The 15691-nt window shown below is 44.0% G+C and overlaps 1 long non-coding RNA gene across 1 annotated transcript in view; it reads left to right on the top strand.

The window, feature by feature from the left end:
- Positions 1-15691, top strand: part of LOC309545211 — a 288066-nt gene that overhangs the window by 264425 nt on the left and 7950 nt on the right. Inside the window, exon 2 of the long non-coding RNA XR_014224883.1 lies at positions 5471-5660. This is a non-coding gene — a long non-coding RNA (uncharacterized lncRNA). The remainder of the gene's footprint in view (positions 1-5470; positions 5661-15691) is intronic.

Genomic DNA, 15691 nt, shown 5'->3' on the forward strand with positions numbered 1-15691 from the left:
ATGTATGATAAAGAAATGGAAAAATGTTTGAGCATTTAGTATTACTTTAAGTATAATTTCCCAACCTAAAAAATGTTTAGACTGTTTTTAAGGAAAAATAAGTCTTTTAGTTAAAACATTGTTTTGTTAAAAATATCCTGCTCAGATTTTGTTTTTAGAAATAGACAAAACATGAAAGAAATACAACATGAAAGAAATACATTTTTCTACTTTAACAGCTTCTAGTAATATTTTAATAACTTTTTATATGTAATTCATGTGCGAGATACAATCACACAATCATTCACTTTGAGAAAGTCACATGGAGTGTGACGAAATGTGTCAGGGAGGGCCTAGTGACATCAAAAGGCACATCTAGGAAGTCTTTACCCTGTGTTTTTATTGCTACCAACATAACAACCAAGCGATCCTTAAGGGGGCTGCACACCCTGCATGTGCTATGTCTGTGATCTGAGTGCACCAGGTTCCATGCACCAACAAATGTGGATTTTTAACTTTGTATTAATTATTATTAAAGTTTTCAAAGAGCTTCAGCACTATGTTAGTCCTTTCTGAGCTTTATTGCTTAGGATCCTCACAGGATATACTGCAAGCACCTCCCAGGATCCACGAGAGGATTTAGCTATCCACCCGAGGATCCACAGGAGGATCTGTATACCCCTTATTGGGGAAGGCGTATGGTGACCTGCATTAGGTCCAAAGAGGATGTGAGCGCATATGAGGGGTGGTGAAGGGACACTGGAGGTGTTTTTTATGAGTGTCAACACAGGACCAATGAGTTCCCTTTGATCTTTTGGACTTTATTCTGCTATAATTTACATACTGACTGGATACCGGCTTTATTTGCATGTTATTACCTACCTATAGACACTGTTATCACAGCAGTGGTTTATTGCATGTGATTATCACTATTAGGTTTATCTTTTATAGCGCTACCCCCATACGGGCCTGCTGGTGAATGTGGTCATCTCCTTCCCTGCACAGCCAGGCACAGAAAATTCTACTCACTTCAGAGACAAGAAGCAGTTCTTGAAGCTTTGTTTGTTTTTTTTTTTTTTATTAGGGAAATTTACCTTGGATAGGGAAGAGTTGATATGGGATGCCCATTTGATCAGTAGAACTCTTTAGGGACTTGAACTATATACATCCAGTATATGCATTCTTTCCTCTTCTACCTCCAGCACAACTTGATTGCGGACTTACTCCCAAGGACCAGCTAGCACAGGTTTTAGATCCAACACAGACTCAGCTGGATCTTAGCAGAATGCCCTTTGCAGGCAGGGATCACAGGTCCCTTTGGTGTAGCAAAAATAGAAGTCTATTTTGCTAGCTGTCCTATCTGTGGCTACTGCTTCCAGTGCCACCTCTTCAGGCACTGCCAGCCCTCCTAACTGCAGCTGCCCCATTTTCTTGCCCGTGTCACCAAAGTCCTCCTGACTGGCTCTACATCCATCCCAGTACTCTTGGGCATACCTCCCAGTCTTCCTGACTGTGTGACACTCACCAGCGCTCTTGGCTGTTCCTTTCCTCTTGGAGACTTGCCCAGCAGTGTTCTCCTGCTGTCCTCTCCTTGCTCCTGTGCCTCCTGGCCAGGACAACGCCGGGTGTCTTGAAAAGGGTCCTGTCCACACCTGGGCTCAGGCCCAAGGTCACCCCCCCCCCCCAAGACTGGGGAGCTCACTCACTGTTAGAGATTGGTCAGGGCCCTCAGAACCCTCCAGCTAGCTCCTCCTAGACCCCTCCCATCTGCTTCTGGAATCTTCCCCCAGGTTCCAAATAGCAGCGGATGTCACCAGAGAAGCTGCTGATGAGTCATTCAGCCTACCTGAGTCACTCACCCGACCCCACAGCCAAGCCTGAAAATGTACCTACTCTAACCCTGCAGTTGCACAGCTGATTGATAATTATGAAACCACTCCCATTAGACCCACTCAGCACAGAAGCAGAGAGGAACAAACAGGGAATCTGCAACAAAGTTTGTTAAAATCCCTGTAATGTGCATAGATCACCCAGAGCGGAATGTTTTTTTCTCAACAAAAGTGGAGTTACGCTTTAAGACACTACAAAGTCAGCATACTTTTGCACAGGAGTGTGTTGTTTTATGATTTTAATTGGATACATATATTGATCTAGCTTGGACCAATGTAAGTATGCAATTCTCATACCTGACGGCCTCTATAGAACTGACAATGGCTGTAGAAATCAGCACTACTATATTGATCGCCACAATCTTCCAGGTCCTGTGGCTGCCCCACTGCATAATGGCCACATAGGATCACTCGCTCAGCTCCACCACTATTTACAGAACAGAGTTTTTCAATTAATACAAAATGTCCCCTGACTGGGTGAGGTGGAGACTGTAACATCACCGCCCCTCGTCTCCACCCTGTCCAATCAGAGAACTCCTTGTATTTATCAGGAAAAAATACTAGATGTTCTGCTGTGAATGGTGACGCTACCAAGTGAGTGACCCCCTGTGGTCAGTATGCATTGGGGCAACAACTTGAATCAGGACCCCAAAAATCGCGAAGATCATAGTTAAAGCCAAGGGAGGACTGGGCCAGGGGGCAGGGGGGAAATTGCCCCCTGGGCCACTCTGATGCCCCATATAAAGGCTGCATGGCTTCTGCCAAAGACATGTCTAAAGGTTTCCTGGAGAAAAGAAGTAAAAAGTCCCTACCACTGACCTACTGAAAGCGGGTTGAAGACAAGGACAGAGCGCAGGCCTAATCCCCACCCGCCCAGCATGGATGGTGTAAACTGCGTCTGAGCAGAGGCCGGTACCATGCCCCACTATAGACTCTCCTTCCACCAGCCATCCCCAACTGAGCTGTCCCAGCTCCCCCCAACCGCCCCCGCTGGCCAGGTCAGGAACCCGGATTCGACCGGTGAGTAGAGACTACCTGGAACGGAGCTCCAGCCTGGATCAGGGGTCAGGGGGAGGCCGGGAAGAGGGAGAGTGGGGGGGGCAAGTCACTGCACCATGGGCCTCTGGTTTGTACTTGCCCCCTGGGCTGAATGTTGCCAGTCAGTCCCTGGTAGCAGCTCCAGCTACTACAGTAATTCTCAACTTCTACCGTGGTCTCTCAGGTGCGAAAATGTTCATACTTACAGTGGTCCAAGCTGGACCATTGTAGGTATGCCGTTAGGATCCTACCTTGAGTTCAGATTGAAGTTTTAGTATTTACAGGTATTTTTCGGTAATTATTGCTGTTACAGCTTCTCTGATTGTGATGGGTAGAAAAAGCTGAGCACAGGCCAGTGTTTAATATTGCATATCAATCATTCCGCACCTTAGATTAGTTGAACAACATTTGGCAGCCTTCTGACAGTTGCAACTAGTTGCAAATTCTGTGTGATCGTTAATTTTAAGAATCTGGGAATATCTGGCTGAAGATGAACAGAACAGCTTTGTCCAGTTTTTCATATCTTGGTGTTTGAAGTTTACAGTAAAGCTGACTTTGCCATTTTTTGTGTCAGCAGATGCGAAGTGAGCATGAAAAAATGACATTCATAAAATATGTGTAAACTCTCCATACAATTTATCACAAAACTTTCAAAGGCAACAAGGAAATGAACAATGAAGGTGAGCTGTCATTAGACTCCCTCTAATGGTGAACTAGTGCCATGGCAAGTGTATGAATTAAAGGTTATCTAAACTCAAGAAATAAAATATATTGCAGCTCAGAGTCCTTACATGTCGTAGCTGCATTTGTTTTCTTTTATTCAAGCATTTTTTCCTCTATGCTCAACTGATCATCCTGCTGGGAATGCACTTCTTGTTGTAGGGTGACAACACGCAAACTGTATATATGAAGGAGCAGCATTGTCGCCCAAGGAACAGAAGTGTGTTACAGCTATAACTTCATTGTTAAAGTATGTGTAAACCCTCAACTTGTAAAACAACCATTTCAGTTTTGAAATTAAAGGCAAAACATTTGTGTATACATATAAAATATAAATAAGGGTGACCCGAAATGAGAACACTGTCCTTGGACCAAGTCTGTCCCCCTTCTTTTCCCTGGATTCAGGGCCAGATTAACGTACACAGGGCATCCCATGCTGGCTGAGAAACAGCCTAGTAGCTTGGATGCTGACGCGCCCTCTGGACGATCTTAATGCTGCTCCTGCTGCTGTTCAGTGTGGCAGAGCCAAAAATGGACTGTGTGGAGGGTTTGTACACAGGTGAGGGTAGTGGGGGAGCAGGAGTCAGAGGTGATGCAGCTGCATGGAGAGATGGAGAGTTTAGATTATGTGGGGGAAGGGCTAAGAGGTGGCTGCAGAGATGATCTGGGAGACAAGGGTGCAGAGGTGAGCTATGGATGTGGGGCCAGAAGTGTCCTCTGTGCATAGCAAACCTCTGAACCCTGCCCAACACTCTGTGTATTATGTAGTCCTGTGCCCAGCACTCTGTGTATTATGTAGTCCTGTGTCCAGCGCTGTTTGTATTATGTAGTCCTGTACCCAGCACTCTGTGTATTATGTAGTCCTGTATCCAGTGCTCTGTGTATTATGTAGTCCTGTACTCAGCTCTCTGTGTATTATGTAGTCCTGTGCCCAGCACTCTGTGTATTATGTAGTCCTGTGCCCAGCACTCTGTGTATTGTGTAGTCCTGTGTCCAGCGCTCTGTGTATTATGTAGTCCTGTGTCCAGCGCTCTGTGTATTGTGTAGTCCTGTGTCCAGCGCTCTGTGTATTATGTAGTCCTGTGTCCAGCGCTCTGTGTATTGTGTAGTCCTGTGCCCAGCACTCTGTGTATTATGTAGTCCTGTGCCCAGCACTCTGTGTATTGTGTAGTCCTGTGCCCAGCACTCTGTGTATTGTGTAGTCCTGTGTCCAGCGCTCTGTGTATTATGTAGTCCTGTGTCCAGCGCTCTGTGTATTGTGTAGTCCTGTGTCCAGCGCTCTGTGTATTGTGTAGTCCTGTGTCCAGCGCTCTGTGTATTGTGTAGTCCTGTGTCCAGCGCTCTGTGTATTGTGTAGTCCTGTGTCCAGCGCTCTGTGTATTATGTAGTCATGTGCCCAGCACTCTGTGTATTGTGTAGTCCTGTGTCCAGCGCTCTGTGTATTATGTAGTCCTGTGTCCAGCGCTCTGTGTATTATGTAGTCCTGTACCCAGCTCTCTGTGTATTATGTAGTCCTGTGCCCAGTGCTCTGGATATTATTTAGTCCTGTGCCCGGCACTTTGTGTATGATGTAGTCCTGTGCCCAGTGCTCTGTGTATTATGTAATCCTGTGCCCAGCACTCTGTGTATTATGCAGTCCTATGCCCAGCACTCTGTGTATTATGCATTCCTGTGCCGTTTGCCAATAAAAAAATATAAAAAAAAGGTCCCAGTCACCTTATTATAAATACCTTTTTTCCCTTTTGTGATTAAATAATATAGTTACTTAGTTACATAGTTAGATAGTTTGTGAGGTTGAAAAAAGACATCAGTCCATCCAGTTCAACCTATGATGTGTGTGTAAGTACATTGTATACCCCTGTATGTTGTGGTCTTTAAGGTGCCCATCTAATAGTTTTTTGAAACTATCGATGCTCCCTGCTGATACAACTGCTTGTGGAAGAGAATTCCACATCCTTACTGCTCTGACAGTAAAGAACCCCCTACGTATTTTAAGGTTAAACCATTTTACCTCTAGTTTTAGTGAGTGGCCACGTGTCTTATTGTATTCCCTTTCTCTAAAAAGTTTGTTCCTTATGCTAGGGCCCTCACCGGTACAGTATTTGTACATTGATATCATATCCCCCCTCAAGCGTCTCTTCTCCAGAGAGAATAAGTTCAGTGCTTGTAGTCTTTTCTCATAGCTGATGTCCTCCATTCCCCTAATTATTTTTGTTGCCCTTCTCTGGACTTTCTCCAGTTCCAGCACATCCTTCCTGAGGACCGGTGCCCAGAACTGGACAGCATACTCCAGATGTGGCCGGACCAGAGTCTTGCAGAGTAGGAGAATAATCTCTTTATTTCTGGAGTGAATCCCCTTTTTTATACATGCCAGTATTCTGTTGGCTTTGCTTGCAGCGGCTTGGCATTGCATGCCATTGCCAAGCCTGTTGTCCACCAGTACCCCAAGGTCCTTTTCCATCTTAGATTCACCCAGAGGTTCCCCCCCCCCCCCCCAGTGAGTAGCTTGCTTTCGTGTTTCTGACGCCCAAGTGCATTACTTTACATTTTTCAACATTAAACCTCATCTGCCATGTAGTTGCCTACCCCATTATTTTGTTCAGGTCCGCTTGTAAGATTTCCACATCCTGCATAGAAGATATTGGCATGCTTAGTTTAATAGCATCTGCAAATACCAAGATTGTGCTAGATATCCCCTCCTCTAGATCATTTATGAATAAATTAAACAAGATTGGTCCCAGGACAGATATCTGTTCTCAGCTGCATAAGGAGAAACAGCAGTACACTGATGATATCAGTAAATAGCTGTTCAGGGGTGGGGGTGTGATGAAAAGTCTGATCATTTGAGCAGAGCAGGCTGAGTTTAAGCACAGCAAGAAACTGACCACTTGGGGCTCTCATGCCTAGTGCGGTCAGTTTTTAATCCCTGGCTACATCTTTCCTTGCTGCAGACTAGTTCCTTAAACACTTTCTGACTTTTTTAGCCTTTCTGCAACCTGACAGGAATGCTTCCTAGCAACCTGGTGGGATGAATAGATAAATAGATAAAGGACAGATGAACTACTCCCCGGTGCTCCCGCCAGCTTCTTCGGGATCTGTCGCGTTGCTGCACTGGATGCCTCGAGGTGCCTGTTGGCGAAGCTTAGACACTCACTGGTCCGTTTAGTGTAGCGCGCATGCAGCCCCAGACATCTAAGGGCATCACAGACCTGTTATTGCTCAATCTCGTGTGGCTGAACGCCACTTGTCCCTCTAAGAAGTTGGACGCGGACCACCAGGGGTCGCGTAATTAGTTAGTATGGAGGAGTCTCGTTCGTTATCGGAATTAACCAGACAAATCGCTTTACCAACTAAGAACGTCAATTCACCACCGCACACAGAATTGAGAAAGAGCTATCAATCTGTCAATCCTTTCCGTGTCCGGGCCGGGTGAGGTTTACCGTGTTGAGTCAAAATAAGCCAGGCTTCACTCCTGGTGGTTGCCCTTCCATCAATTCTTTTAAGCCCACACTAGAGTGTCCCACACTAAAAGATCTGGATCTTCACTGCTTCCAGGAAAGACTTCAACATTGAACACAGTTGAGAATGTCAAATTTCTGCTATCCCCTTTCAGTGCAGTGGTTTCTCCCAGTGCCCCCTATGTGACTACAGAACACAGTAGTGGCACAGATGCCAGGAAGAGAAACCATTAAGCATAGCAGTGGACGTTGGAGTTTGACACCCCCACCTCTGCCTCATTTTTGAACTGGATACCTTCTGCCTTGACCAAGGCCTCCTTTACCAACTGGGATTGACCTGCATGTCACCTGTCACTATTGTAGTAAATCCAAGGCCTCCAATATACAAGAAAGCCTTAAGCCCATAAATGGGTTCCTTGGAAACACCCATTACTCCTCAGACTCCATGGCGAAGGTGACCTGGTAGCAACACTGAGAGACCATACTACCAGTAACACCCAAAATGTCTCTCACAATTTTAAATTCACCATGTCCCTGTCCACCAGATATTCAGAATGCCCCCTGGTGAGTCAGATTTGTAGCTTTGCAATCAGCAAAGCTCATGCTCCCTGCTGAGTGCAAAGCTTAACTTCAAATCTGAACAGAGACCACTGCTTCTGCACAGAGAGCAAGAGTCCTTCTCTGCAGCATTCTGGCAATAGACAGGCTTTTCTACTCAGGCTGTGGCTTTCTAAAGAAAATAAACTGTAAAACCTTGCACAACTTTGTAGTGATATACCTGGAATCAGGGTGTGTCCACCATGAGGCAAACAAGGCGTTTGCCTTGGGCGGCATTATTCAGGGGGTTAGCGCCCCCCCCAGGCAGAAGAGCAGAGGCGGCTCTTTAATTAGGCTTTGCGGCTGCCTAATTGGCCTAATTAAAGAGCAGTTTCTGCTCCTAAACAAGACAGCTCAATCCTCTGCCAGTGTCCCCTCCTGTGATTATCAGCCACTGTCCCCCTGACCCCTCCCTCTTTTCCTCTCACCCAGGGCTCTGCTGTGGGGGAAGAAGCCGGGATGATGATGAAGATGCTGAGGGATTTACAATGACAAGTAAATGGTCTGCCAAATTCCTCTTGAGGAGGTCTCTGAGTGAAAAGTTAAAGGACTCCACCACCAAAGCCTGGGACCTGCTATGGAAGAACATCCGAGAGAAGCGCCTGGCAGATCAGTGATGACACCCGGGGATCCCTGCCTGGGCTGTCTAGGGTGGATGGGGACAAGGTGAATGCAGATGGGATAGTGTGAGGTCACTGCAGTCTGTGTGTATCCTTGATGCCTGTCACTGGAGAGTAGGAAGAGAAAATGCTGCAACCAAACTTCAAGATGCAATCACTACTTTGTTAATACTGGGATCATACTGTGATTATTGGTTACAGGTAGGAGATCATACTGCAATCATTGGTCACAGGTAGGAGATCATACAGTGCTTATTGGTAGGAGTTCATATTGAGATCAATGTCCTATGCCCCACTGGCCCCATCTTCTGCACCATTGACCCCATGCTCTGCCCTACTGACCCCTGTCCTATACCCTGCTAACCCCATCATCTGCCCTGCTGACCCCATCCTATGCCCCATTGACCACATATGTGGCACTTGGACAAATCATGTTTCAGGGTCTGATGAGGAAGCCGCAGCTGTTCACTGTGAATGGCTGCAGCTTCCTCATCAGACCCCGAGACAAGAACCGTATACCGCGGGCTGGGGTGGGACAAATTTAGATGAGGGGGAGGGGGGGGGCGCCTGATTTTTGCCTAGAGCAGAACAAAACCAAAATACACCACTGCCTGGAATGTATTTAGTTGATTACTGAAAGTTACTTTGGGCTTTAAGTTGGATTTTTAAAATTAACCAAAATGCAAGGTCTGCTTATTTGTTAGTCCCCATGTAAAATACTACATAAAGAAGACTAAAGGAAAAAGATAAAAATAAAAAGGTGCTGTGAACAAAAGGAACTATTCTTCTAACTTGTGTTTTTGTTTTTTGATGCAGTTTTACATGGGGATGGGTCATGAGTCTAACTAATAAGCGGATCTTGAAATTTGCATTTTAACCACTTGCCGACCGCCGCATGACTATTTATGTTGGCGGTCAGCCCCTCACAGGCAGAGCGACGTAGGGCTACGTTGCTAGCCTGTGAGGGTCTAGGGAGCGAGCGCGCCCTGCCAGAGGCGTGCTCCCACTCCCCCATGGTCACGGACCCCCCCCGTGCGCGTGACCCGTGGACCCGATGTCCACCGGTCACTCGGCAATCGTCGGTGCAGAGGGAGAAAGGCAGGCGGCTGATGTAAACAAGCCGCCTGTCATTCTCCCCTGTGTAGGAATGGTGATCATACGGTTCTACTATTTAGGACCGTTGATCACTGTTCCTACACCTCAAGCCACAGCCAATCACAGTTAGAATCACGCCCCTGGGGACACACTTAACCCCTCCCTCTCAAAAAAGTTAACCCCTTCACTGCCAGTGTACTTTTACAGTAACAGTGCATATGTATAGCACTGATTACTGTAGCAATGTCACTGGTAACCCCAAAAGTGTCAAAAATGTCAGTCAAGGGTCCGATCTGTCCGCCGCAATTTCACAGTCCCACAAAACAAATTGCAGATCGCCGCCATTACACATTAAATAAAAACAACAAAAATGACAAAAATCTTTCCCTTAGTTAGTAAACGCAATAAAATACGCTTTTTGTGATTTTTTTTTACCAAACATATGGTAAAAAAAAAAAAATTGGCCCAAAATGTTAAAAAATTTTGATTTTTACTTTTTTTTGGGGGGGAATTTCATATAAAAAATGTGAAAAATATTGTTATTTTTGCAAAATTTACGCTGTTTTTATGTTTATAGCGCAAAAAGTAAAAATCGCACAGGTGATCAAATACCACCAAAAGAAAGCTCTGTTTGTGGGAAAAAAAAGGACGTCAAATTCGTTTAGGTATAGCGTCGCACAACCGTGCAATCGCCCGTTAAAGTCACGCAGTGCCGAATCGCAAAATAGGCCCTGGTCAGGAAGGGGGTAAAATCTTCCAGGGCTTAAGTGGTTAACAACGAAAATGAGAACCTGTATATCCTAGAACAAACGAAACATTGCTTCATTATTTTACTATTCTAAATTGATTTGCAATATGTGATGAAGAATTTGTTCCTGATTAGCTTTGAACATTACGTATTACTAGTCCCAATCCCTTCTGATGTATTGCATCAATTATATTAATTATGTAATTCTTGGAGGGTTGTTCTGTTCTCATGCGGAACACCCAAAAATAGTGATTCAAATTAAAGTTCATTTCAATATGCCAATATATACTTCCTGTTACCAAAATAGAAAAATAAACTACACTGGAGTTGAAAGGTACAATTTATTACTGCGCACATGTGAGCAACTATAAATACCTGGAAAATGAAATCCATGAGTGATGTTAATGGTTGGTCATCTAATGAAGTGGCTTATAAGAAAATGCATAAAGATATATGCACAGTTTAAAGGGTGTGAGCTGACCCGCCTGGCCTGAGCTGACTTTACCATGAGACATCTTGGGTCTGATGCAGCAGGATGACAGGCAGCACCAAAGCAGAACATTTACATTTTGTGCTTATATTCCTCTTTTAGAGCTCATTTAGTCCTGTGGCCAGGAGTCAGGAAAGGCAGGTGATTGAACTGCAGTCTTACAGCTCAAACACCCCCCCCCCCCCCCCCGGACTGCCTACCTGAACAAGAACATACAGCTCAGGGCTATACACATACACATGTCATGATCATGGCAAAAATGAATCCCCCTGTGCAGTGCAGTGCCGTGACCCAACATGGGCCATTCAAGTTACTGGGGTCTTGGTGCAATGATCCTGCAACCACATGCAATGGTTTGGCCTTTTAAAGGTTAAAACAGGGGACAAGGAGGTGAAATATTGCCTTTGTTGAAAGCCCCCCAACTGTTCTCTGAAAAGCATTCCACTGCAGATTACTTTTCAGAGGGTCAGCAAAGGCTGCCGTATCTCTGAACAAGCCCTAAATGTCACCTTGTCTGGCTATCATGCTGCCTTCATTAGTGCATCATTTAATACCATCAGGTAACATGCTCGCTGATTTAAGGAGCAAGGTTTTAAAGCCCAGGTTTGGGTGTCACATCTTCTACTGACCTCGAACCAACCTTGGGCCCCCTTCCCCGGCACCTATAAATAAAAGAGAATCTGCACATACTGTATAACATTTTCCCAGGTCCTTTCCACCAAATGCTTCTTATACTCTATGGCAGGGGTCTCCAAACTTTTTAAACAAACGGCCAGTTTAATGTCTTTCAAGCTTTACGGGGTTTAAATGTGGCCAGTGGGAGTAGAAAATGCCCCGGGATCGATGGGAGTAAACAATGCCCCATCATTGGTTTTAGTGGGAGGAATAGTGCCACAATGATGGTGTCAGTTGGAGGAAAAGTCTTCCAAGAGCCCGGATAAAGGCAAGCAAAGGACCACATCTGGCGCCTAGGCCACAGTTTGGAGACCACTGGTGAAGAAGAGCTTAAATTCCTTGTTGGTGACAATAAGCGGGCACACTACCCCAGTGAAACCTAAAATGTTTCTCAGAACTCCAAACCCACCATGTCCCTGTGCTTCAGATATTTAGAATGCCTTATAGCTTTGCAATCAGCAAACTCATGCTTGCTTAGATGATTGAAGCTGAGAGTTTAATTGAGTTACACCTTAAAGTGGACTGAAATAGAAGGTATTAGTTAAACCCCCCCCCCCCCCCCCCAACTCCCCAATGTGAAAATGTGGCAGAAAAAAAAAAAACAGTTTATAAGAAAAGTTACAAAGGCGCTGTGTGTAAAATTAACTTTTCTCCTGATCTGAATTTTTGTTTTTTAATGCACTTTTTTTTTACATTCGGTGTATATGGGGTATATGCAGACCCCCCATTTTGAAATAAGGTCCTCTTTAACCACTTAAGAACCAAGCCTATTTCTGACACTTGTTGTTTACAAGTTAAAGTATTTTTTTGCTAGATAAATTACTTAGAAATGTTATATAATTTTTTAGCAGTGACCCTAGAGAATAAAATGGAAATCGTTGAAAAACTTTGTCACACCATATTTGCGCAGTGGTCTTACAAATGCATTTTTTTTTGTTGGAAAAAATACATTATTTTAAATAAAAAAATAATAAATGTTTCTCTATAATGTGAAAGGTAATGTTATGCCGAGTAAATAGAAACCTAACATGTCATGCTTCAAAATTGCGCACACTCGTGGAATGGCGACAAACATTGGTACCTAAAAATCTCCATAGGCTCTGTTTTAAAAATGTCTACAGGTTACCAGTTTAGAGTTACAGAGGAGGTCTTGTGCTAGAATTATTGCTCTCACTCTAACAATTATGGCGATACCTCACATGTGTGGTTTGAACATCGATCACATATGTGGGCGTGACTTGCATATGCATTTGCTTCTGCGTGCGAGCTTGGAGGGACAGGGCACTCAAATTTATCCCAAAAATGTTCTATCGGGTTGAGGTCAGGACTCTGTTAAGGCCAGTTATGTTCCTCCACCCCAAACTCGCTCATCCATGCCTTTATGGACCTTGTTTTGTGCACTGGTGTGCAGTCAAGTTGGAACAGGAAGGGGCCATCCCCAAATTGTCCAAAATGTCTTAGTATGCTGATGCCTTAAGAGTTCACTTCATTGGAACGAATGCCCCGTTTCCACAGAGCGGTACGGTATGGTCCGGTTCGGTACGGTACGCAATTTTTGCCATTTCCATTGTCCAAAATTGTAAATGGTACCCTAATTCCGAACCGTACCGTACCACTTTTTTGGGACCTTTTTGTTGGGGTACCAAGCACATTAGTACCGTACCAACAGGGTGGAGCTATACTGTTGCGGTACTGTTTTTGCTGAGGTACTGTTGGTGGTGGAAACGCAAGCTTGATCAAGGTGTACCGTACCGAACCGTACTGAACTGTACCGAACCGAACCGTACCGCTCAGTGGAAACAAGGCATTAGGGGCCAAGACCTACCCCTGAAAAACAAACCCACACCATAATCCCCCTCAACACGATAGAACACCTTTGGAATGAAATAGAGCAAAGAATGCAAGCCAGGCCTTCTCGTACAACATCAGTGCCTGACCTCACAAATGCGTTTCTGGAAGAATGGTCAAACATTCCCATAGACACTCCTAAACTTTGTGGACAGCCTTCCCAGAAGAGTTGAAGCTGTTATAGCTGCAAGGTGGTGCAAACTCAAAATTTAACCCTACGGACTAAGACTGGGATGACATTAAAGTTCATGTGCGTGTAAAGGCAGGCGTCCCAATACTTTTGGCAATATAGTGTATACTGCAGCTGACCAATCCATAGAGGTCGTGGCAGGTGCCCCATTACTTTTGTCAATATAGTGTATATATCTTAGAACAAAACAGATATTGCTTCATTATTTGACTACGTCTAAACTGATTTGCAACACATGCGATGCCAACTTTGTTCCTGATTACCTTTGCATATGAATCATTATCAGTCCCCGTAATTTCCAATTAATTACATAAAAGCAATTATGTAACTCTCAGGGTGTTGGTCAGGTCTCATGTGAGACACCCAGAAAACCGTGATTCAGATTAAAGTATGTTTCAGAATCCCAATTTATACTTCCTCTTACCAAATTAATAACAATAATAATAATAATAGTAAAAATAAAAACTATGCAGGAGCCGAAAGGTAAAACAAATGACTGGGCACATGTAAAAAACTATAAATACAGTAAAACTGAAATGTATGAGTGATGCGGCTGGCTTTAGTCCCGGTTCACATATATGAGATGCGGGAAACCTGCCAATCCACTGCGGGTTCCAGCATCACTTTCAACTCGTGGGCAGTTCACACTGCCCTATGCGAATTGCTGGGGGTGTCAATACAAAGTTAACGACACCCCCAGATCAGTCTGCATATCGCAGTGCAAACTGTCAGTTTGGACATGAATCTAATTGCATAGGTGTGAACATCAATGCGATCCGATTCTGGTGTGGACCCAAAAAAGGGTCCTGTGCGAGTTGTGTATCTAATGTGAATTCAGACATACATAGTTACATAGTTAGTGAGGTTGAAAAAAGACACCAGTCCATCCAGTTCAACCTATGATGTGTGCGTTTTTGCTGTTAACCGTACATTGTATACTCCTGTATGTTGTGGTCTTTAAGGTGCCCATCTAATAGTTTTTTTAAACTATCAATGCTCCCTGCTGATACCACTGTTTGCAGAAGAGAATTCCACATCCTTACTGCTCTTACAGTGAAGAACCCTCTGCGTATTTTAAGGTTAAACCGCCTTTCCTCTAGTTTTAGTGAGTGGCCACGTGTCTTATTGTATTTCCTTTCTCTGAATAGGTTTTTCCATATGCTCGGGTCGCCAGTACAGTATTTGTACATTGATATCATATCCCCCCTCAATCGTCTCTTCTCCAGAGAGAATAAGTTCAGTGCTTGTAGTCTTTCCTCATAGCCGATGTCCTCCATTCCCCTAATTATTTTTGTTGCCCTTCTCTGGACTTTCTCCAATTCCAGCACATCCTTCCTGAGGACCGGTGCCCAGAACTGGACAGCATACTCCAGATGTGGCCGGACCAGAGTCTTGTAGAGTGGGAGAATAATCTCTTTATTTCTGGAGTGAATCCCCTTTTTTATACATGCCAGTATTCTGTTGGCTTTGCTTGCAGCGGCTTGGCATTGCATGCCACTGCCAAGCCTGTTGTCTACTAGGGATGATCGAACTTTTGAAAAGTTTGGTTCGACCAGAACACCCGAACTTCACGAAAGTTCGGTTCGGATTTCAGAACCCCATTGAAATCAATGGGACCCGAACTTCGGTAATCAAAAAACACCATTTTGAAGCCCCAAAACCCAATAAATGCCCCTAAAAAGTGCCTAGGGTTCTGGGTCATGCCCCATTAACTATTAATCACACAAAAAAAAGTTCTTAAAAATTGTCATTTTTGATAAAAAAGCCAATTATTGAAAAATTTAAAAAAAAAAAAAAAAGAGATTTTTTGATTTTTACTTTGGATTTAGTATCTGGGGGGTCTAAAAGGTGTGCATGTGAAGTTTCAGCTCTGTAGCATGTCCAGAACCATGAAAAAAAAGAGATAATTTTTCAGTAGAACAGGGATGTGGTTCGGGAGCCTCCTTTAACTTTAACACCTATATGATCTTTTTTTCTGGTTCTGGACATGCTACAGAGCTGAAACTTCACAGGTACACCTTTTAGACCCCCCAGACACAAAATCACACAAAAAAAAGTTCTTAAAAATTGTCATTTTTGATAAAAAAAGCCAATGATTGAAAAGTATAAAAAAAAAAAAAAAAAAAAAGAGATTTTTTTATTTTTACTTTGGATTTCAGATCTGGCGGGTCTAAAAAGTGTACATGTGAAGTTTCAGCTCTGTAGCATGTCCAGAACCATAAAAAAAAAAAGATTGTTTGTATTAGAAAACTTTCAGCACAGGAATATGGCTTCTCTGCTGTAACACCTTGCCGGTTTAATAGAAGGCATTTTTTTGGGTTCTTTGCAGTCAGGAAAAACATCT

Source organism: Pelophylax lessonae (genome assembly GCF_965119305.1).
Source record: "Pelophylax lessonae genome assembly, chromosome: 2".
Taxonomy (NCBI): Eukaryota; Metazoa; Chordata; class Amphibia; order Anura; family Ranidae; genus Pelophylax; species Pelophylax lessonae.